Here is a 23,248-nt window from a genome sequence, read left to right as displayed (position 1 = left end):
ACAGCTGAGAGCTTGATGCTAGTAGCACTTATAGCAGCAGAAGGAGTAAGGCCTTCATTCCAGAAGAAGGATCTTGGCATCACATCACAGCATCCACTACATGGTTGCTATTACCAAGTCACCTGCAGTTTGTGTTGAAACACAATATACTGTGTCTTATGGTTAAGACGTTATTTTCAAAACCAAGATCCATGATCTGTTTATGCATAAATTAACTCAATCAACAGATTTTTGTTATTAAGTAACAAAAATGTCCCAGGTACTATGCTTACTTACATAGTTACTTATTTACATGCTTTGTAATATTTTGATTCTTTTCAGTTTATTGAGGCTTTCTTTTATATCCCAGCAATTGCTCTATCTTGGTGAACATATTCTGTGCAGTTGTAAGAGTGTGTATTCTACTCTTGTTGAATATCAGTTAGGTCAAGGCAGTTGATAATATTGTTCAGATCTTCTAGATCTTTACTGATTTTTTTTCTAATTGTTCTATCAGTTGCTGAGAGAGGGTTGTTAAAATTTCTAACTATGATTATGGCATTATCTCTTTTTAATTCTGTCAACTTTTGCTTGAGTCTGCCCTGGGCATAGATCAGCCAAGGACTTACGTAAATTTTACAAACAAATTTGGAGATATCCTTTCTCTGGTTGTCTTATTTCCAGGATATTTTCCTTATTTTCCAGTGCCTATCGTTGCCCTGAACTCTGCCCTCCAGTTATTCAAACATGTAAGCTTGTGAGTTTTCTAAAAGAGTGTTTTCTAAAGGAATTTTTCTAAAGGAATGCTGCTGGTCCAGTTGGAAAAGGCTTGAAGGAAGATTTATGTGTACCCTTACGGCAATGATGCAAAATCCTTCTTCAGTGGCAACTAGCTTCCCTTTCAATCAAGGACCTTGAGTCTGTGAACTGACATATCTTGAAACTGGGTGAGAGACTGTGGTAACTCAAGTTAGGTTTTTGGATACCAGACTTGGAGTTTTTCCCATCGTATAGATCAAGAAATAATCTGTTAGGCTATCTATTTCATTCCTAGAGACTCTGTGATCAATTAGCAACTTTGAAAGATCTCTATGAGGAAGCACGTTCTTATTTGGAGTCTTTGCTGACCTTTACTAGTTGACAGAATCACCTTATCTTTGAAAATTAAGTGTGGCAACAGGGGAGGTTGTGGTATATCTTTAGGACAGTAAGCATCCCCTTCCAAACCATCTTTTCAAGTGTGATTATCACCAATTTTTCAGGCAGAAAAGGCTAGCCTCTTTGAACACCAGAAAGCAAGCTACTTTCCCTGATGAGGGAGTCTCAGAATGGCATGTGGGTTCAAGATTGTCAGTTTCATTTAGGCCCAACCAGAAGTCCCCACTGCAAGTTTCAGAATTCCATTCTTTTCCACTTTCACATGAGAAACCTAGCAAGAGTGTGAATGTACCTGTCATTGTAATTCAGCAACTCACACAGTTACATTTTGCATTTGATTTTCACCAATATCACTCCTGTAACTACAAGAATTAAGATAGTTTGAGGAACATCATAGAAAATCTCTGGTTGTGAAGTTATGAGTTAAATTTAGAAGTAATTGAGTTAAGATTATTATTTTCTCTCTATAACTGCTCAGGTGCACACAACGGTATTTCATCCCACATTCCAGTCATTATAGAATTCATTATTCCCATCTGGTTAAGTGTAACAGCCGCTTGAGTTCCCAAGAAATGTGCTTTAGTTGGCACTTCATTACAATTAACCCCAGTTGGTAGCTTAATTAACTGTGATGCCACTACAAGCCATGGATTACTAGCATCTATTTCCCATTGACAAGGAGCTCAGCACTGTGCTAAAGCTCAAGGGCATGGCCAAACAATCTCAAAATCCCATCTTCAAGAGTCTACCTCCTGAGATCTATTCCACTTCTTATACCAATTCTGAATCAACCTGGGTCCAATCAGGAGATAGAAACAACACAGTGATTCAAACAGGAGAAGTTTAATATAAATAATTACTAAGCTATGATAAAAGAGTAAATCTCCCTAGGGTTATGAGAGAGTACCTAAAAGAAAAAAAATACTTGGACTGGAGGGTCTTTCTGCAAGAGTGAGGTTCAGACTTCACTGGAGAAGGTACAGCTGCAGAGCAGGTGTTGAAGGGTGAATTTGGAGCTGCGATGCGATAAATTGATATCAGGGCATCTACTATGCTTCTCCTATCCACTGTCTCCTCTTTCCAATCAATTTAGTCACTGTTTTATTGGACCAATATTATGGAGCACTTATCACGTCTCAGGTGCTCTTTTCAGTTCTGGAGATAACACCCTGGGCAAAACAAAGCCTCTGCTCTCATGTCATTCTATTGGGATAATAAACCAACAAACACATCAAATAATATATTCTCAGATTATGATATAAAAAAGTAAAGCAAATAAAATATCATGTTTCTCAACACTTTTTAAAGAAAAAAAAGCAGACTAAGAAGGTGACTATAATTTAAAAGTTATGACCTTTGTAGATAGAATGGTCAGCAAACTTTTCTGAAGAGGTAACTTTCGAACAGAGACCTACTACTCACCATTAGTACCTACCAACTAGCACTCTTCCAGTTATCAATCGAAAGTCACAGTTGAATCATGTCATTTTCTTCTCAGAAATCTTTCATAACCGCCTACTTATATGTAGATTAAGCAGATCAAAGCTGCATTCAATAATAAAAGTGATCAGGACAAATCTCCAGTCCTAGAAGGGTCATGATATGCTAAGCAAGATATAAAGACAGAAGCCTAATTGTTTGGAATGAGTAAGTCCAAGTAGGGTGAAGAAAACCCATGGGAAGGTGAGCCCATGTTACACTTGGGCTAGAGCCTCCTATGGGTCATTTCCTTTCCCCACAGATAATACAACTCATAAATGGAAAAACCTCACTTCTTGAAATGGTCCATCAATACCCATGACTGGGGTTCAGTGTATGGATTCATTTGTCATTCACACTAAGCTCTGTCCTCCCACTGATATCCATTAGAAATAAAATGTTTTAATTTCCACCTAGTACTTTCTCTCTTGCTCCTTTTTTTTTTCAGAACCTAGAAAACTAAAAATCGACTCTCTACTGGTCTCCCTCAGAGGCACAAACAGTAGATTGTGAGAGATCAAGTATCTTGCCCAAGATCACATAGGTTTATTGGTGGCAGCCAGGATTCAAATCCTATTTTTTGTGCTACCGTAATTCTCAGTTTGTGCATAATAAGTTAGTCTGGGGAGATGCTGAATGAAAAAATGTTTATGATCAAATAAATTTGGTAATCACTACATACTATGGTACCCTTTTAGAAATTTAGATTGTACATTTGCATACTAAAAGCTCTGAGAAGTCTAAGATTTGAAGGAAGAAAATTTTGTTTAACTTTATTCATTCATTCATTCATTTAACAAATACGTATTGAAACTTTACCAAGTTCAGGGCATTTCAGGCAAAAGAAAGAGTACAAAGACCCCAAGGCAAGAAAAAAACTGGCTTGTGTGGGGAACTTACAAAAGGCTGATATGACTGAAGTGTAGTGCTGACAAGAGAACAGTAAGATATGAGGTTGCAGAAGTTGGCAAGGAATTAGTGGATGACCAAAAGAAATTTGGATTTTTATTCCCAATAGAATCAGAAGCCACTGAAAGATTTAGCTGAACATTAAACTTATCTGGTCACAATCCTCTTTACTCCATGAAATTTTCATAAACATATGCTTCTTTATATTTTGTTGACCCCCTTTCACTGGTAGAAACTGATTATGACCAAGATAAACTCCTCCAGGCTGAAATCATTTCATGGACACTGTAAACCCTAGCACAGACATAGTAACTACTCAGTAAATGATGTGTGGAATGGATTAAAATCATGATGGGATGGAAAGCTATGACATTTGATAAATGTCTGAAAGAACTCGAAATGTTTCATCCTGCCATCTGGAAGATTTATGATCAGAGAACAAGACACAAACCTTCAAATGTTTGCAGTGATACTAGAAGACAAATTAGACTGACTTTGTAAGGCTCAAGAAGGTGCGCTCCTAGTCAGGAGCACTGAATTCTAATAACAGAGAAGCAGACAATAAAATGGACATGTCATTGAGGCAATAAATCTCTCATCACTTGTTTTCAAACAGAGATCAATAAAATTATACGGAATATCATTTATTTATCAATCAAAGCCTGGATTACATACTTTGAAAATCTCTTTCAACCCTAAGATTCTGGGATTCCATTTGGAAAGGATTGGAGGAAGGAAAATGAGTAGATGAAGAAGTAAGTGTGGCTAGAGAAAATTTTAGACAACAATTTTTTTTAAATTTTGCAGACCTTTTATCTAATTAAGGCAGAGTAAGGAGAATTACTTGAAAGAATGAAATGAAGGAAAGGAACTTCCAATAAAATGTGTCAGTATAAAGATATTCTTATTATACTCCTCACTCTGACACTAACATTAAACAAAAAAAGAAAAAAACTAGAGAAAAAATGCTCATCATCAATAAAGTCTCTAACACTCCCAGAATTCCAAGTCAAAACCTGTAAAATCTGTCAATAAAACTAAAGGAGCCACCTAAAAATTTGTAGAATTCTTGAAATATTTCTGTAATACACAAGAAAGCACTAATAGTAGAAAATTTTAGGGAGTAAGAATTGGGTTTGTGGAAAGATGGGGGAGTAGGGACTTTTATTTTTCACTTTGTATGTTTCCCTACTCTGAACATTTTTAGATAAAGATGTATATATGTTACATTTTAAAAACAATTTCAGAAGGATAAAAGTGGTAGAAGTAAATTTGTACTGAATATATGGTAGATGCTTTCAAGGAGACATGTATCTTCAGAGTTATAAATCTGAGTACATGACAACTTAAAATAGTCCTCTAAGAGGAAAGCAAAGGGATAGCCAATATAAAATGTACTCTACTTCTAAACCCTACAATCCTACAAAAAACAAGCCCCGTGATACCTGAACTTTTAATTTGATTGGAAGAATTAGATTCACACCACTCTGTAGAAACACCTGGAAGCTAATAAAATATAACATGTACTCATTAATAAAAGTCCAGCCCTCCCATCAACAATAAGCGTAAGTCCACGAGCATGGTTGTAGGTATAGACTGAGCAATAGCTGAGAATCTAATTATATCTTCTTAGACACTAGAGTTTAGGTATGTAGTCTATGAGTAGCACCTTAACAGTCAGATTTCAATGGAAAAAAAACACAAATGAGTGGAGAGATATTTTTCCCAAATTCCAAGGTTCATGTAGATTTCAGTTGAAAAACGCATTTTGTCTTCTGCTAAATTTGTTGCTTTGGAAATATTATATTGAATGCCAAGCCATATTTTAAAGGGAAATTTTCTTTTAATGTCACTTACAATAAATGACCTGGAGCTTTACAGAAGTAATGCCATTGGCCTTCCTTTTTTAAGAAATCTACATTCTACCCCAAGCATCTGTAGGCTACAGAGTATTATCAGACAACTAATACATCCCAATCAGACTGAATTTATTTATAGACAACGTTCTTTTTGCAATGTTAGATGCCTCATTAACTTGATTCAGCTTGTGCATAGCAAAAATATTCCCTCCCTCTTCAGATTTTTGATAGAGTGAATTATAATTTCTTGTCTCACTCATTATAAACCTTTAGTTTGGAGGACATTTCAAAAATGTGTAGTGCCACTTATGTAAATCCTGGATTACTTGGCCTGGATTAATTATGTGCTTTATTTATCTTTATTTGGGAGGAATATGGAGTGGTATAGTGCCCATTCTTATTTTTCGCTTCACATGGAAAATAAGTTAAAATTTAATTTTGCTATAAACCTCCTCCCAGAAGAAATGAAATGTAAATTGCGTTTGAGTAGATTCCATTATACACATTATTGTCAAGTTAGTGGGGTATGGGTGGGATAGTTGGGGTTTTAAAACTCCTAGAGCCTTAATAATTCGATGTACTTTTTAGATACGTTCATCTGAGAAGAAAACCAAGGAGATACTGCGAAAAAATCATCATATATAGCTTCCATATTATGTTACACATATTGAAATTGTGAAATTTCCTTTTGAATATCACTATGCAACTTTGGGTTGTATGCTCTTTTAATTTGGCTTGCACTTCTACAGCGTGGGGGAAAAAAGGATTTTTCGTTCCAAATATTCCACTACAACTGTTTCAGACTCATCATTTTTAAAAACCAGATTTAACAGGTTAAATTGAGCTCGGGAAAAAGATGATGATTAAAAAGCTAACCTCCATTTCTCTTAAATTCAACCTACCATGCTTTCAATGAATTTTCACACAAATAAATAAGAATACCTAATGTTTGATGTAAAGTAGTCACAAATTAGACTTGGAAATATTCCACATTTTGTTTTAAATAAATGGAGTTTTGTGAAGAACAAAGAAACATTTTTCTTAAATTACAGCCTGCAGTGTTTTAAATTTCCTCTGTATGATTTATTAACCTGTTCGCTATACTGGAATATAACAAATATGAAATATCCAATATATGTGGTTTTCCTTGTTTGCCAGATGATAGGGAATGTATCAATACTTACAATCTTGTAGCTCTGATGCTATCACAATTAATTTAGCCAAAGTTGATCGTATAACAACAACAACAACAAAAAGGTGGTTTCATTGCTGAGTCTTCACACTTGAAAACGTGTAGCAGAAATATGAACACCTTAAGCAAGTTTCAGGACTTCTGTTTTTAGTCAAAGAAAAATGTAGAAATTCTTTCCCTTCTGCAAAGCCGATCTTGTTTTTTTTTTCTTTATTATATGTATTCTAAGTAAGCTTCTATTTAGAAGAAAAAATTAAAAAGAAATCTCTAAATATGAAATACTCCATGTGATTGGAAAAGAAAAAAATACCAAAAAAAATTTTTTTTAAAGCATCTCTACCCACTGTTTTGTCATGAAAGACCATGACATTAACTAGAAAAAAATTTCCCCTTCTAGGCCACAAATAGTCCTAGATCCACACTGTTTGATAAAAATTCTGATTCTCCAGAGTTCCCTGGTAGCCAAGTGGTTAGGATTCCCAGCTTTCACTGCCCTGGCCCAGGTTCAATCCCTGGTCAGGGAACTGAAATCCTACAAGCTTCATGGCATGGCCAAAAAAAAAAAATCTGATTCTCATAAGAGATTGGGAATTTATGCAGAACAGTATGACTTAACGTTCATCAGATGGAGTGGTTTTCTTTGTGATGGGAATGGGAATGGAGAATTGAAAGCATTTAAAATTAAGATGGAGTTCCTAAACTTATAAAATCGGTCTAGTGTGCCAAATGTATGCCGAATGACATGGAGCATGGTTTAAGCATACATAACTGGCCTGTTGTTGAGCTGTCTTTTTCAGAATACATAAATGAAAAGTTATTTGTAAGCCAATGTTTTGGTCCTAAAGAAGTTCCAAGTTTACCTGTTAATCAGGTTTTAAGGCTTCAGGGTACGAAGGGTAAGCCCAAACTAAAGGCCGTCTCTTATTCCAATCACAGTTAAAGTCAGCTGTGGGAGGCCGCCACCCTTGAATGCTTTATAATCAGCTTGAGACATGAAACTGACTCATTTCTGGAAGTGTGGGGGGCTGTTCTTTCACTCTCCTCAGTGCATGAATGCCACCATAAAATAAGATTAAAAGCTCTGGGATTTCCCCCGCTGCTTCCCTTCCCTATTTGTTAGCTTTTCATGGTATGTGGGCTTATACTGTATTTATGTTTTCTCTGCTTCAAATTATCTCACTCACAATTTTGCATTGGACAGCCCGCTTTGCTATACTTCTAAAATAAGACTTATTTTCCTATTATGCTCTATTTTATCATGTTATTTTAAAAAGATTAACAGCTTAAATATGAATAGATATAATACTTAAACTCATTAGAGTCACAACATCTTTGTTGGTGCCCCACTCCATTCAATGTCATCTCTTGGGAGAAGATTACTTGTGAGCTTCTTCCCCACTGTCTAAAGGTAGCTGTAAACTTGTCCTCTAAAATACTATTATTAGGGAATCACACTGCAATTATAGACTTTCTTCCTGAAGCTTCTAAACTTCAAGCTATAGTGTTTTATTTCCTTCTTTGAAAAGTGTCTTGGCCTCCTAAATTATGGACACATATCTTTCAGGATCTTATAGACATTCACCTTACTTAAGTTATTGCTCCCTTGTATTTTGAAAAATCTTACTCAAGTTTTAAAGGAGGAAAATGCTTAATGTACTCAACCAACTCTCAAATGGATTAGAAAAATAAACTACATATACATATGTAGATATATATAGTTTTTACATATAAACTATATATATAGAAAAAGACAGAGAGAGGCTGAGAGGGTGAAACAGAGGGAGAGACAGAGAGACAGAGAGAGGTGATATAGAAAATGTGGTAAGTGTTCATTTAAAAATCAGCAGGGAATTCCCTGATGGTCCAGTGGTTAGGACTCCATACTTCCACTGCAGGACTGTAGTGGACACGGGTTTGATCCCTGGTCAGGGAACTAAGATCCCACATGCTGTGTGGTCAAAAAAATAAATAAATATATAAATAATAAAATAAAAATCAATAAATCTTAGAAAAGAATATCTAGGAGTTTTCTGTAACTATTCTTGCAACACTTCTTTAAGTTTGAAGTTATTTCAAAGTGAAAAAATAGAGAATTCCCTGGCAGTCCAGTTTTAGGACTCTGCGCTTTCACTGCCAAGGGCCCAGGTTCAATTCCTTGTGGGAACTAGGATCCCACAAGCCATGCGTGCAGCCAAAAAAAAAGAAAAAAGAAAAAAATATATTAGTTTAAGTATGACATTGGCAAGTATGTAGCAAATAATTTAATAGTTAATATAGCAAATAATACTATGATGACAACAATCATCCTTTATAATAAAACTAAAAATATAACATAAAGTGAGGCAATGATTGGGGTGTAGGGTACTTACACTAAATCCCTTCTCTTTCATATCAAGAATTTAACAAATTACTGTGTTATTTTATATCAAGACATAGAATGATAAAAGTGTGTTTGGTGAGGTTGAGATGAGAAGGATCAGAACAAAGTATTCAAAATTGGTAGAAGTGGGTGTTATGCAGAGAGGTAAGAAGGAGATTGATTTTATTTATATACTTACTTATTTTTACTGAGATAGCACTGGTTTATAACATTAAATAAGTTTCATGTAGATAACATTATGTTTCTACCTCTGTATACACTACAGCCTGCTTATCACCAAAAATTTAGTTTCCATCCATCACCATCCAGTTGACACCCTTTTACCCATTTTCCCTCCCTGACCCCTTTTCCCTCTGGTTAACACTACTCTATTCTCTGTATCTAAGTGTTTGGTTTTGCTTGGTTTGGTTTGTACATTTATTTTGTTTCTTTGATTTTTTTTTATATTCAGCATATGAATAAAATCATAAGGTATTTGTCTTTCTCCATCTGACTTATTTCACTTGGCATAATATCCTCAAGGTCCATCTATGTTGCCACACATGGTAAGCTGTCATCTTTTTATGACTAGTATTCCACTGTATATACATATATATACATATGTATATACATATATGGAATATATATATGTCACATCTTTAACCTTCCATCTGTTGATGGGTACTTAGGTTGTTTCCTTATCTTGACTATTGTAAATAATGCTGTGATAAATATAGGGGTGCATATATCTTTTCGAACTACTCTTTTTGTATTCTCTGGATAAATATCCAGAAGTGGAATAGTTGAATCATGTGGTAGTTCTATTCTTAATTTTTTGAGGAATCTCCATACTATTTTTCACAGTGGCTACACCGACTTACTTTCCCACCAACAGTGTATGAGGGTTCCCTTTTGAAGGAGACTTACTTTAAATAAATAAGGCATTGGCAATACACATACAAACAGTCCTACTTAAGTAGAAAGGGTTTAACCATATGGTTCATTAAAGGTCTGCAAGTAGTCACAATCAGAACTGTAGATGGAGATAATCGTACTTGATCAATGACAAGACAGTAACAAGCAATGAGAAGTTATAAAGCAATCAATGGAGAATAACAGAAGAGACAGGACAGATGCATAATACCAGAGAATTTTAAAAAAGAAAACCTGAAGCAATTGACTCTGTCAGCTTAAGTTGCTTTCACATTCCTCTTACCCTTGGTGAGAGTTATTCTGACTGAGCCAGACCTGCAGACTTAGAGGGTTCACTGGAAATAAAAATTAGAAAATTCAGTCTGGCTTGGTAGAATGCAGAAAGGGGATCCAGTAGAGTGTTTAGTAAGGGTTTATCTAAATAAAGTTTTTATTTTGTAATAGTTTTAGATTTACTGAGAAGTTTCAGATGTAGTACAGAGAATCCCATACACCATATACCATTTCTCCTATTATAAACATATCTGTGTGGTACATTTGTCACAATTAATGAACAAATATTGATACATTATTATTAACTAAAGTCCACATCTTATTCAGATACCCTTGGTGTTTACCAAATGCTCTTTTCTCTTCCACAGTCCCATCCAAGATATCACATTAATTTGGTTGTCAATTCTCCTTAAGCTCCTCTTGGCTGTGATATTTACTCAGACTTTCCTTGTTTTTGGTGACCATGACAGACTGTAGGAGTACTGGTCAGGTATGTTGGTCAATGTCCTTCTATTGAGATTTTTCTGATGTTTTTCTCATGATTACACTGGTGTTGTGTGTTTTGGAGAGAAAGATCACAGAGGTAAAGTGTCATTCTCATCTTACCACATCACATCGAGAATACATATTATCAAGGTGACTTGTCACTGTTGATATTAATCTTGGTCACTTGGTTGAGGTAGTGAGTCAGGTTTCTCCACTGTAAAGTTACTCTTTTTTCCCCCTTTCCATTCTATACCCTTTGGAAGGAAGTCCCTATGCATAGCCCACACTTAAGAAGTGAGGAGTTAGGCTCCATCTTCTTGAGGGTGGAGTATCCAAATAAATTATTTAAAATTCTGCTGCACAGGAAATGTGTCTGTTCTCTTCCATTTGTTTATTTACTTAATTATTTATATCAGTTTGGACTCATGAATATATATCTTGTACTTTGGGTTATAATTCAATACTATTTTATTTTGTTGCTCAAATCATTCCAGCTCTGTCTATTGGGGGGTCTTTCACTTGGCTTCTGTGTCCCTTTGACATACTCCCATCACTGTGTGTGTGTGTGTGTGTGTGTGTGTGTGTGTGTTGAGCACTTTCTTTCTTTATAACACTACAAGGTTCTCCCAGATTATCTTGTATATTTCCTGCCCCAGGCTTAGAATCAGCCATTTCTCCAAGGAGCCTTAGTTCCTTTAATTAAAGAAGGGTTCTAGAAACCAAGATCTGGGTGCTAAGTGTACTTGTTGCTACTGGGTGTCCTTGCTTCTAGGCTCTCTCAGCTAACAGAATAGGAAAATATGTGGATGTATGTTAACCTTTGTGTGTATATATATATGTATATATAGATAGAGAGACAGAGAGAGAGAAAGAGACAGAGACAGACAGACAGTCACATACCTTGGAGATATTGCAAGTTCAGTTCCAGAACACTGCATTAAAGCAAATATCACGATACACTAAGTCACATGAATTTAGGGGTTTCCAATGCACATAAAAGTCATGTTTATACTATTCTATAGTCTGTTAAATGTACAATAACATATCTAAAAAACAATAAATATATATCTTAATGGAATAATACTTTATTGCTAAATATGTTAACCATCATCTGAGCCTTCAGCAAGTCGTGGTAGTGACATCAAAGATATCTGATCACAGATTACCAGAACAAGTTATATAATAATGAAAAAGTTTGTAATACTGTGAAAATTACCAAAATGTGACACAGAGACACGACGTGAACGAATGCTGTTAGAAAAATGGTGCTGATAGACTTGCTGGACACAGGGTTGCCACAAACCTTCAATTTGTAAAAAAGCAAATATCTATGAAGCACAGTAGAGTGAAGCACAATAAGACAAGTTATGCCTGTATTTATAAATATTTATCTGTGTTTCTGTCTGAATCTATAGTAAGCTAAAATTGAGTTTATGCTGATATCTCCAACTATATTCTATTACCAAACAAACCTTTTTTTTTGTTTGTCTGTATCCTCCAGCTCGAACACTGAGAAACTTGCCTCCCACGATCTGCCATTCATCTACCTCACTATTCAATTCTAGTATATATGCATAGTGGCTTCAGAATTGTTAACCCATAGCCCCATGGGAATCAAAATTAAAGTACACTGCTTATGTGCAGTTTCTTCCTTTGCCTTTAGTCTAATGTCTCCATTCATTTCCAAAACTACTTAAACCAGAAATTTTCTCCCTATTCCTTCAGTGAGGTTGTTTTATAGATGTTATACAATTAGATTGTTTTGTCACAGTAAACATTACATTCTGGAATCTACCAACCTTCTAAATGATTTTTTTACTTGCATACATTAAAGTTCATTCTTGTGCCATGGATTTTGACAAAGGCAGAGTGTCATGCATCCATCACTCCAGTATCATACATAATACTTATCTCCACAAACCACTGCCTCAACCCAAACCAACCTGCCCCCAAACACAGTCAGTGCCATGCCCTCTAAAAAATAGTAACTCCTCTGGAAAGAAATCTTAAGGGGCACAATCTCCTCCTACTTTCAATGTTCCACACTCCCCAGCACAAGCCTCCTTGGCTTTTTTTCCCCCTGCTCCCTCCCCTTCCCTCCCCCACCTACCTCCATTACCTTAAGGAAGGGTTTTTTTTCTCTCTCTCACCCTCACATTGTAGGAGTGCATGAGCAGGCCAGGTGCACAATCACATTTTTCAAGAAATAACGTCACAGGATTTCCAATGATAGGCAAAGATTGAATGATAAGAACCCCAGAACCAGGAGAGGTAGTTCAGATGCAGACCATAAAGACACTGCTGCTCCAGAGCTTTAAGAACAAGAAAAAACACTCTTTGACATAAATTGTAGCAATGTTTTTTTGGATCTGTCTCCTAAGACAAAGGGATGAAAGCAAAAGTAAACAAATGAGGCCTAATTAGACCATTGATAAAATGAACAGACAACCTACCAAATGGGAGAAAATATTTGCAAATGGTATGACTGATAAGGGGTTAATATCCAACACATATAAATAGCTCTTACAACTCAACATCAAAAAAACAAACAACCGATTAAAAAATGGGCAGAAGAACTGAATAGACATTTTTCCAAAGAGGAAATGCAGATGGCCAACAGACACATGAAAAGATGCTCAATATCGCTAATCATCAGGGAAATGCAAATCAAAACCACAATGAAATACCACCTCACACCTGCCAGAATGGCTGTCATCAAGAAGAACACAGATAAGAAATGTTGGTGAGCATGTGGAGAAACGGGAAGTTGGTGGGAATGTAAATTGGTGCAGCCATTGTAGAAAACTGTTTGGAGGTTTCTCAAAAAACTAAAATTAGAACTACTATATGATCCAGCAATTCCACTCCTGGGTATATATCCAGAGAAAACAAAAACACTAATTCAAAAAGATATGTGCATCCCAATGTTGATAGCAGCATTATTCATAGTAGCTAAGATATGGAAGCAACCTAAGTGTCCATCAACAGACGAATGGATAAAGAAGATGTGGTATATATATATATATATATATATATACACACACACACAAACACACACACACAATGGAATACTACTCAGGCATAAAAAAAGAATGAAATTTAGCCATTTGCAACAACATGGATGGACTTGGAAGGCAATATGCTAAGTGAAATGAGTCAGACAGAGAAAGACAAATACTGTATGGTATCACTTATCTGTGGAATCTAAAAAATAAAACAAATGAACAAATATAACAAAACAGAAGCAGACTCATATATAGAAAGCAAACTATATATGGTTACCTGTGGGGAGAGAAAAGGGGGGAGTGGATTAAGAAGTACAAATTATTAGGTATAAAATACTATACAAGGGTATATTGTACAATATGGAGAATATGGCAAATATTTTATAACTATAAGTGGAGTGAAAGCATAGAATATAAATCATTACATACATACATACCCCAAAAACGTGAGAGAGAAAAACCTTTTACCACACAGCAAAAGAAAAAGTCTGAACTCCCCAGCAAAACCACTGCAAATTTTCCACTACAGTAGTGCAAAAAGAATTCGGAAGGAGCTAGCTGAAATCACCTTTGACCCTCCTCCTAACCGAAGTGCTGGACCTAAAAGAGATAGCACCTATGAACAGAGACTGACTATACTTGGTCCATCAGGTCCTGTGTATGAATGTGGTATATTTTTTCTAAATATCACATGTTCATCCAGTTATTCATTTAAGCTGCCAAACGTTACTTTTCACACCACAATCTATCACTGCAACATCAACAGTCAAGGAGTCATCTGTTTGGGTATCCTTAAAGACAGCTAGAGTCCTGCTTTACTATTTCAAAGATTTTGTGGTCAATTTGTTCCCTTTGACATTGACAGACTGCAACTCTGTAGATCCTCCGGTTGGAAGCATAGCTGCTCAGTATTTGACCAACAAAGAAGAACATGACAAGAGATAGGCAACACAATTCACATAATTTGTATGCAGTGAGAAAGAGCAGAGGCATCTTCTCACTGCGCAGCAAATCTTTATAGCCTTTACAATATGGACTTCTGTGTATGTGTTATGCTGCTGATTCTACTCTGGGCCTTTATCCTCTGGAAAGTGGGAGACTGCCCCAAAGGGCAAATGCTGTCAAGAATAGAACTTTGTAACTGTAGATAATTTATGTTTAAACACCTACTGGCAAGTCTTGCTTCTTTGGGATATTAAAATGCATTTTGTAATATACTAAAGATACTGGTCTTGATTTCTGCCAAATATTATAGTGCATTTTGGCTTAACTCATTATCTGTATGAAGTTATAAAAGTAGCCATATAGGAATTAGATCATTTGTAGTAAACCCATGTCAATTTCTGAGTATGTGGTTCACACTGTTGTGAAAAAACGTCTTACGTTTTACTTTCATCAATTTGTAATTAGAGGATTTTCTTTTACCCTTTTGTAGCTCAGAGAGCACCTGATGTATCATCTCAAATACAATAAATATGCTTCTGAAGGCAAAAAAAAAATTAAGGGTTTTTACAGCAGCTTTACAAAATATAGGATCTGAAAAACCATATTGTAATTACTTCTTTACATGTTTATAACCTCATGAGAGCTTACCTGTCTTATCATGAATACCCATGCCCAGCACATACCTAGCAATAGTAGGAACCCAATGACCATTTTGGAATAAATATATTAATACCAGTTTATCCTAATTAAAATAACCAATACATAGTTTTCATTCTGAAATTTTTCTGATTTTTCAAGGTTTTTAATTGAAAAATATAGAAAGATAAACTTTGAGATTCAATATCTGTTCTATAGGCATATTTATAATTTAACACATTCACTTAGCTCTATAGAGTCCTAATAACACAGAGGGGATTCTGCATAACCATAATGAATATTTCATCATATCTTTGCCTGTGTATTGAAAGTGTGAACAATTTTTTAATAGCTTAGATTTCCTCTTTTACAATGCTGCAAGAAATTTTGAATAAAGAAGTTATATATTTTTACATCCAAAACAAAAAATGTTCACAAATTTTATTTTCTACAATTTGGAATATGTTGCTCCTATAGGCAAACAAGGTCAAGCTTATAATTTTCATAAATGTAATTTTGCAAATTTTATAAAAGCCAGAACTCGTTTTACTTAATGTAATGATCAGGTGATGGTGACATGCATAATGCAATTTTCACAAATGAAGGTAAACGTTAAGTTCGTATTTCTGTATTCAAGAAAAATATGAACTAACTCAATAAAGATGAGCAATGTTAACCTTAAGGAGTTAATCATCAGAGTGAATGAGGGAAAATAGTATAATTAGCAATATATGAAGGTAGTCATTAAGGTGAACCAAGGCACATAATATAGTTTGCAACATAATGTAAACAAAAGCCAAAGTTCCCATAGCAACACAAACTTTTCTCCAGTGTACACATACTGTATTTTGGATTACCAGTTAGAGTTTTAAATTTGTAGTTTCTTATGCAGGTGAGTAATAAGGGTATGTCAACATGGCTCTGAGAACAATAAGATTTATATATTCAAATTTAGATGTGTTTAAATTTGCAAGCTTCACACTTAGTTTTCTTTACAGTTGACATCCCCTAAACTTATGGTGGCATTTCAGGTTAAGGCCATGAAATTACATTTATCTCATTTGTGGTAATGTTTGTTAAGTACCTTTATTATTTAAGCTTGCATGTGTTAGGATGCATATATTTTGTGGTGTGTTTTAGAAACTTTGATGATTAAATGTAGTGGTGTTAAAATATAAGATTATATAAATATTAGGAAATATAATAGCTAGCCCTAAATTATGTCACACAGCAATAAGATAGTAGATACCATAAAATGGTATTCTTTGCTCAACATGGACAATTGTATTAATACTCTTTCTTCAAGGAAAATTTTTTTCTTCTACAATTCTCACTCAAATAATCCATTCCATTATAGCTATGTCTTTACTTTGTTTTTCTTCTTTATAAAATAAAACAGGATTGTTTAAAGTTACATTTACAAAGTTTATACAGTCACTTGTATACTAATTCTCATAAAATTTTTGTGAATGTGCCAGTTGGGTGGTAACTACAATTACTTGTATTTTATGTATGGAAAAAGAGACAAAAACCCAAGATCACACAATTAGAGCAAATACTATAGTTACTCAGCATAAACAACTTTAAAATTTACATATTATATATGTATATATGAATGGAAAGTGGAAATAACTAGGAGAAAAATCGTGTGTTTTATTTCATATTTACATATTTAATTCATCTAGATATAAATCCTTATTCATTTTTATTAAGACTCAATAATCAAATGCTTAGAATATTCTGGAGAATCCTAGTGGCTCTTTATTTCAAAGAGAAGTCGACTTTTCAAGGTTTGAATTATTGACAGATTTTGCTCATTGTAAAATGGAAACAATTTAAAGGAGGTGTTAGTTTTACCAATCTATCCATCCTCAATTTGAATGTCCTCAAATATTTGTCTTTTGAATTACATTATGATAGAGACAGAAGGATCAATCATTAAGTGAAGGTTAGTGTGAAGTCTCAAAATTAAACCATTCTGGAATTCAAACTCTCTGTGGCACTTGACTGAGACACATAATGAAGTATCTGACATGTGGGAGATAATATGATTTGTTTACAATTTGAATAGGTAGAATAAAACTATAAAAATTGGGGGCTTCCCTGGTGGCGCAGTGATTGAGAGTCCGCCTGCCAATGCAGGGGACACGGGTTCGTGCCCCGGTCCGGGAAGATCCCACACGCCGCGGAGCGGCTAGGCCCGTGAGCCATGGCCGCTGAGCCTCCGCGCCCGGAGCCTGTGCTCCGCAACGGGAGAGGCCACAGCAGTGACAGGCCCGCGTACCGCAAAAAAATAAAAATAAAAATAAATTAAAAATAAAATAAAATTCCTCTTCAATTAAAAATAGAACAAAATAAATAGTAGTAAGAAGGTGTAGGGATGACATCAATATTTTAGCATTTTCTAGGACCTGGAGATGTTCTCATTGTGGAACAAAATATAAATGGTTTCATTCATTTTGCTATTAAAGTGAAAATACATGTGTCAGAATACAAATCTTAAAACAATGATGTCCAATTTTAGGGGGAAAAATCATCCCTTTTGAAGATAATGATAAATATTCAAGTTTTCCTCTATGAAGATAATATTTTTTGTCTAAGTCAACATACTTTACCATTTTTAAACTTTTCTTATCACATTTTTGACAGCAGTTTTTCCAATTCTGACAGCTCTTTAAAAGTAATTTTAACAGCCGAGTGATTTCTCTTCTAAGCAAAGTCAGATTATGTGAAATGTCAATGTAAAAACTATACACTCTGACACATAATCATTTTTAGTTGAATTTACTTATTAATTTTGCTTGCTATTACTAATAAAACATAAGTGCTTAGCTAATTGTATTGCTTTTTGAAATGTTTTAACGGTATTAAAACTGTATCCTCTTTACCACAAAACGTCTCACTTTATCACAATTAGCTACCCTTCCAAAAATGGAGAGGAGGGAGGAGTAGCAGTGCTAGGTAGAGAAAAGGCAATTGAGAGACTCAGCAAAGTGGCTAAAGTGCAAATACAAGCCTACATTGGTTAAACCAGGACGGCGATATATCTGAATTCCCTAGGGGGAAACTCTTGCAAAACACGGGCATCTCCCTTCTCCCCTTCCTCACATAGCCCTATATTCCCAACTCCCATTGCTGGGATTCTGATATATGCCCAGGGCAGGTGGATAGAGAATATTTTTTCACATGCCCACCCTCCCACCTGATTGAAAGCCCCTGGAAACAATTTAAATAAAAACTGACAATTTTTTTGACTGAATTAATCCAGTTAATTTCCTCAGTCCTTTATTTCATGATCAAAGTGTTGAAGGAGGTGAAGTGATTATCTGGTAAATATAAATAAATGGGTTGTCAGTTCAAAAATTATCTTCTCTTTGTAGTATTTGCTCTAGTCGCTTGTTTCCTGATCCATACTTTGGTGACTGAAAGCTTGTTTCTCTATAGAATGACTTTGTCATAATTTTAAAGAAAAAATGTTTTACAGAAGAGGATTTCATTTTAGTTGATGATCCACCATCTAACCACTATTCTAAATGGAATTCCAGTAAACTTAGCAAAATTTTAAAAAGTTAGATTAGTCTTATTAGATGAATTCATTGAGGATTATACATTGACTAGATTAATAAATTGAATTCTAAACTGTCCTATGTTCCTCATCATTGTAGAAACGTTCCACTTCATGTTGAATGAGTAGACTTGCCTTAGACAAATTAGGAGCATTAATTACATTTTGAAGTCTAAACAAGTAAACAAACAAACAAAAAAACCCAGTCAAAATTACAAGCAAGATTCAACAACTCAGTAGCATCATTCAATAGAAAGTGGAAAACAATGGAGAAATAACTTTAAAATTCCAAGAGAAAATTATTTCCAACCACACTATCAATCAAGTGTGAAAGTAGAGTGTAGACTTCTTAGATAATTTCTAAAATAATTTACCTTCTAGTCAACCTTTCTTAGGAAGCTATTAAATATGCACTCCACCAACTCAAAGAAGTAAGCAATGAAATGGAGTCCAGCAATTCAGCAAACAGGAATCAAACTCAGGAAAGAAACAAGGTAATTTTCAAGGTGATGAAAAATCTTCCAGGAAAACAACTAGGCAGTAGTCCTAAACTGCTGATTGTACAGGCTAGATCAGAAGAATAGACATATCCAATAAAATAAAATATAAAGAAAAGAAATGGATATGTTGCCTGATGTGTTTGAATATATGGAAACAAGTTTTACAGTTTTGGTACAAAATTGGCTCTGAGACAATGGTGTAACAAACAAATGTAAAGCAATGTAATTATGAACCAAACTAAGAAAAGGTTGTACAAGAAAGTTAATGTAATCAAAGGAAAAGAACACCTAAACCATGAACAAAATTTACATTGTCAGAAACATGTAACAACAGAATACTGTCTTTAACAGCTTTATTGAGATATAATTCACATACCGTAAAATTCAGTCTTCCAAAGTATACAATTCAGTTTTTAGTATATTCACAGATTTGTGCAACCATCACTACTATCTAAATTTAGATGAAGCCCCGTATGCATTTGCAGTCACTCCCTATTCCTTCCTTCCCCAACCCTGGCAGCCAATAATCTACTTAGTATCTCTATAGACTTACCTATTCTAGACAGTTTTTATAAATGGAGTTATACAATATGTGGTCTTTTGTGACTGACTTCTTTAATTTAGCATAAAGCTTTCAATATTCATCCATATTTTAGCATGCATCAGGACTTCATTTTTTTTTCACTGCCAAATAACACTGATAGGACAGACCAGAAGAATCAGAGAGGAAAATACATTATTTCCTCAATCCATCAGACACCATACAACTAATAAACAATTTAAAAATATTAAAATTTAATAAAACGTTTTCTTTACACAGTCCTCCTTAAATCTTTATTTATTCATTCATTCATCCATCTATTCACTTATATTCAATATATAGTGATATATTCACTATATCACCTAAGATACTTACCAGCTTATCTTAGGCCTTGTTATAAGCACTGGAAATTATCACAGACAAAATAAGATAAAAAAGAGAAAGCCCTGGCATCATGGAGCTTTCTAGTGGGAAAGTCAAACAATGAATAAGCAAAATAATATATAATGCGTTTGTTAAATAGTAAGGAGGAAAATAAAACAGGGAAGAGTCATAGGAATCACGGGGGAAGGGTTGAAATTTTTGATCTTATAGTCTGTAAGGACTCATTGACATCTATGTAAAGGAAGTGAGGAGTGAGCCATGTGTATATGTGTGTGTGGCTGGGGGGAAGGGGAGCTTTCCCAGCAGATGGAACAGGAAATGCAAAGGTCCTGTGACAGGAGCAGTTTTGGTATAACTGATAAACAGTTGGGAGACTAGTGTGCACAGAGAGAATGATGGAGGAAGAGAGTAAACGGCTGGAAGTCACAAGGTAAGGAAGCGCACAGGTAATGCGGAGCCCTGTATATCGTTGTGAAAATTTTGGCTTTTAGCCTGACTAAAATAAGACCACAGGAGGAGGCTGAGCAGAAAAATGAGATTATATGAGTTAGATTTGAACATTTCCTTCCTTGCTACTGGTTGAATAAAAACCAAAGAGAGACAAGGGCAGAAGCAGAGGCTGTTGTGATAAACCAAAGGAGATATGGAGAGTGGCTTAGACCTGAGCTGTGGCCATGAGGGTGGCAAGAAGTGGGTGAATTTTGGATACATTTTGAAAATAGCACCAACATAAATTACTCAAAAATAGGATATTGTATGTGAAATAAGAAGGCAATAGTGATCAATTTGGTCAAATGTTAATGAGAGTCCAAGTAAGATGAGGCCTGAGAATTGATCACTGGATTTAGCAACATGGAGTTCATTGTTGACCTTGATAAAAGCAATTTCACTAGAGTTCTGTGGCTAAAAATCTGTTTGGAATGGATTAAAGAAAGAAGAGGGGGGAGAAATTGGAAAACACATGTAGAAACCTCTTTTTCAAGTTTTGTTTTAAAAGGAATGAGAGAAAAGGAAAAGTTGTAAGGGGAATGAGCCAGAAGGGGAAGTAGAGTCAAAAGTGAGGGGGTTTTTTTAGGAAAGCAAGAAATAGCAGCATGTGTATGTGCCAGTGTGAACCATCCAGTATCGAAGGAAATATATATGGCGCAGAAAAGAGAAGAGAGAATGATTAGTCCTACATCACAGAGTCAGTGGGAAAGGGATAGAATCTAGTACAGCAGTTGAGGGCTAGCCTTTAGGAGTATGGTAATTAAAGGTCAAGTAAATTTGCACAGAGAGTTAGGTCAAGAGATGTAGAGGTAGGGGAAAGTCCCTTCCACTTGCTTCAGTTTTCTTAGTGGAGTAGAAATCACAGTCAACAGGTTAAGATGAGTATGAGGAAAGAAGTGTTGGAGATTTGAGGCAAGAAGATTTAGAATAATCATTTTAGTCTTATTAATGAACTAGGAAAATGTAGTATGATTTCTAGACAGTATGAAGGACCTGCTAGTGAAAAGTGATCCTAAATTTAAGGTGAAGTTAGTCAGCATTGATTTGGATTTTTTTTCTCTAGCTGCATTCAGTTGCAAGTGGGCAAACATTGAGCAGGTTAGAGTTTGATTTAACATAGGTGGTGCTTTATCCAACTGATCATAATGAATCAAGACTGGGACAAAGGAGTGGATGGTATCTGCTAGTGACAGATTATCACTGATCGTTAGAAGGGCTTTAGAATGTCATACCAGCTTAAAGATAAGACATATTTTTAGCATTTTTAGATTTCATCAATTCTAAGTTTTATGGTATTCCCTAGCAGGACAGTAAAAACACAAAGTTTTATGTGAACCTTTTCCTTTTGTGGTTCTAGAAAAGGTGCTTTTATTCTCTGCTAGTCTTTAAACTGCAACATTTGAAAACCACAGTCCTTTATTATCAATAAATGTATTAGGATGTGGGCTTCTCTAGAACAGCAAAACGTTAAAAAAAATTAAAATTAAAGAAGCAGTAATGTTAAATTATCCCTGAACGCACATTATTTAGTTCCTCATTAACTTAATTGTTTTCCAGTAAAAGTGAAATGTGCAATATGCAAATTAAATAATATTACATGTCAGAGTTTGAAAGAAATATTCATTTAACATTGGAAGAGGTTTTCTTTCCCCAGGAAATCTTGTTCATTTATTTTGCAAGAATTTTTGTTTGTCGCTATTTGTTCAAAACATAATACAATTGTGAGACCCAGTGCCTGCTGGCAAAGTTGGAATAGCTGTCAGCAGGAAATGGCAAACTAATAATAAGTGCTGGTAAAATATTTATATTATAGTTTACTAGGAAGCTGAATGTAGTTTTGTATTTCATTAGTGCTCGGAGCAATACATAGTAACATAGTTGTGCTCCAAAATAAGTGGATAGAATTCTAAATACTATAGTAACTTATCAACTATCTGCTGGGAAGAGAAAGAATTAATAATAATAAAGCCTTTTACAAGTTGAAATTTAAGAAATTTTAAACGAGGTCCATAGGGCAGTAATTAGCAGCATCTCACATTCAGTGTTATTGGACACTAGGCTGCTGGATCAACCACTTCTCTATGAGGCCTAGTAATTTAGCTCTGGCTCATAATTTTCAATAACAGAGCTATTCAAGAGGGAGGGGTGGTCCTAAACCACCAGAGGACTCAGAAGTATGGTGATGTTCAAGTACAACACTATGTTTATGTACTCCCCAAAGTGTATCAAAGCTCAGATCCAGAGAAATAAAAGAAAAGTCAAACAAAACAAGCATTAGACTACGTAAAATAAGGTATGGACAAGGCAAACAGGTGAGGCATTGTTTAGGTGGCTAAGGTAGATCAATATCTATTCTTGCAAGCCAGGAATCCTGCCTGCTTTCCTCTGGCGCTCTGCAGATCATCTTACGGCTTGCAGACAGACTGTCGCCTAAACCCAACTGACAGACAACTTATTTCACCCCTGTAAAAATCATACCCATCTTCTTTCTTTGTGGTTCACTGAGGGGAGAAAAAAAATATAACTGCCAAAATAAAATAATTACCAGATTGGTTT

At 35.1% G+C, this 23,248-nt stretch overlaps 1 pseudogene; it reads left to right on the top strand.

Moving 5' to 3' along the window:
• LOC149750256 (ubiquitin-conjugating enzyme E2 E3 pseudogene) overlaps nucleotides 1–15,469 on the top strand; it is a 70,291-nt pseudogene extending 54,822 nt beyond the window's left edge.
• The last annotated feature ends 7,779 nt before the right edge of the window (nucleotides 15,470–23,248 follow it).

Source organism: Delphinapterus leucas, chromosome 2 (assembly GCF_059928025.1).
Source record: "Delphinapterus leucas isolate spDelLeu-1000000601 "Yukka" chromosome 2, BTC_Dleu_Yukka2, whole genome shotgun sequence".
Taxonomy (NCBI): Eukaryota; Metazoa; Chordata; class Mammalia; order Artiodactyla; family Monodontidae; genus Delphinapterus; species Delphinapterus leucas.
This window is presented reverse-complemented; position numbering and strand designations above follow the sequence as displayed.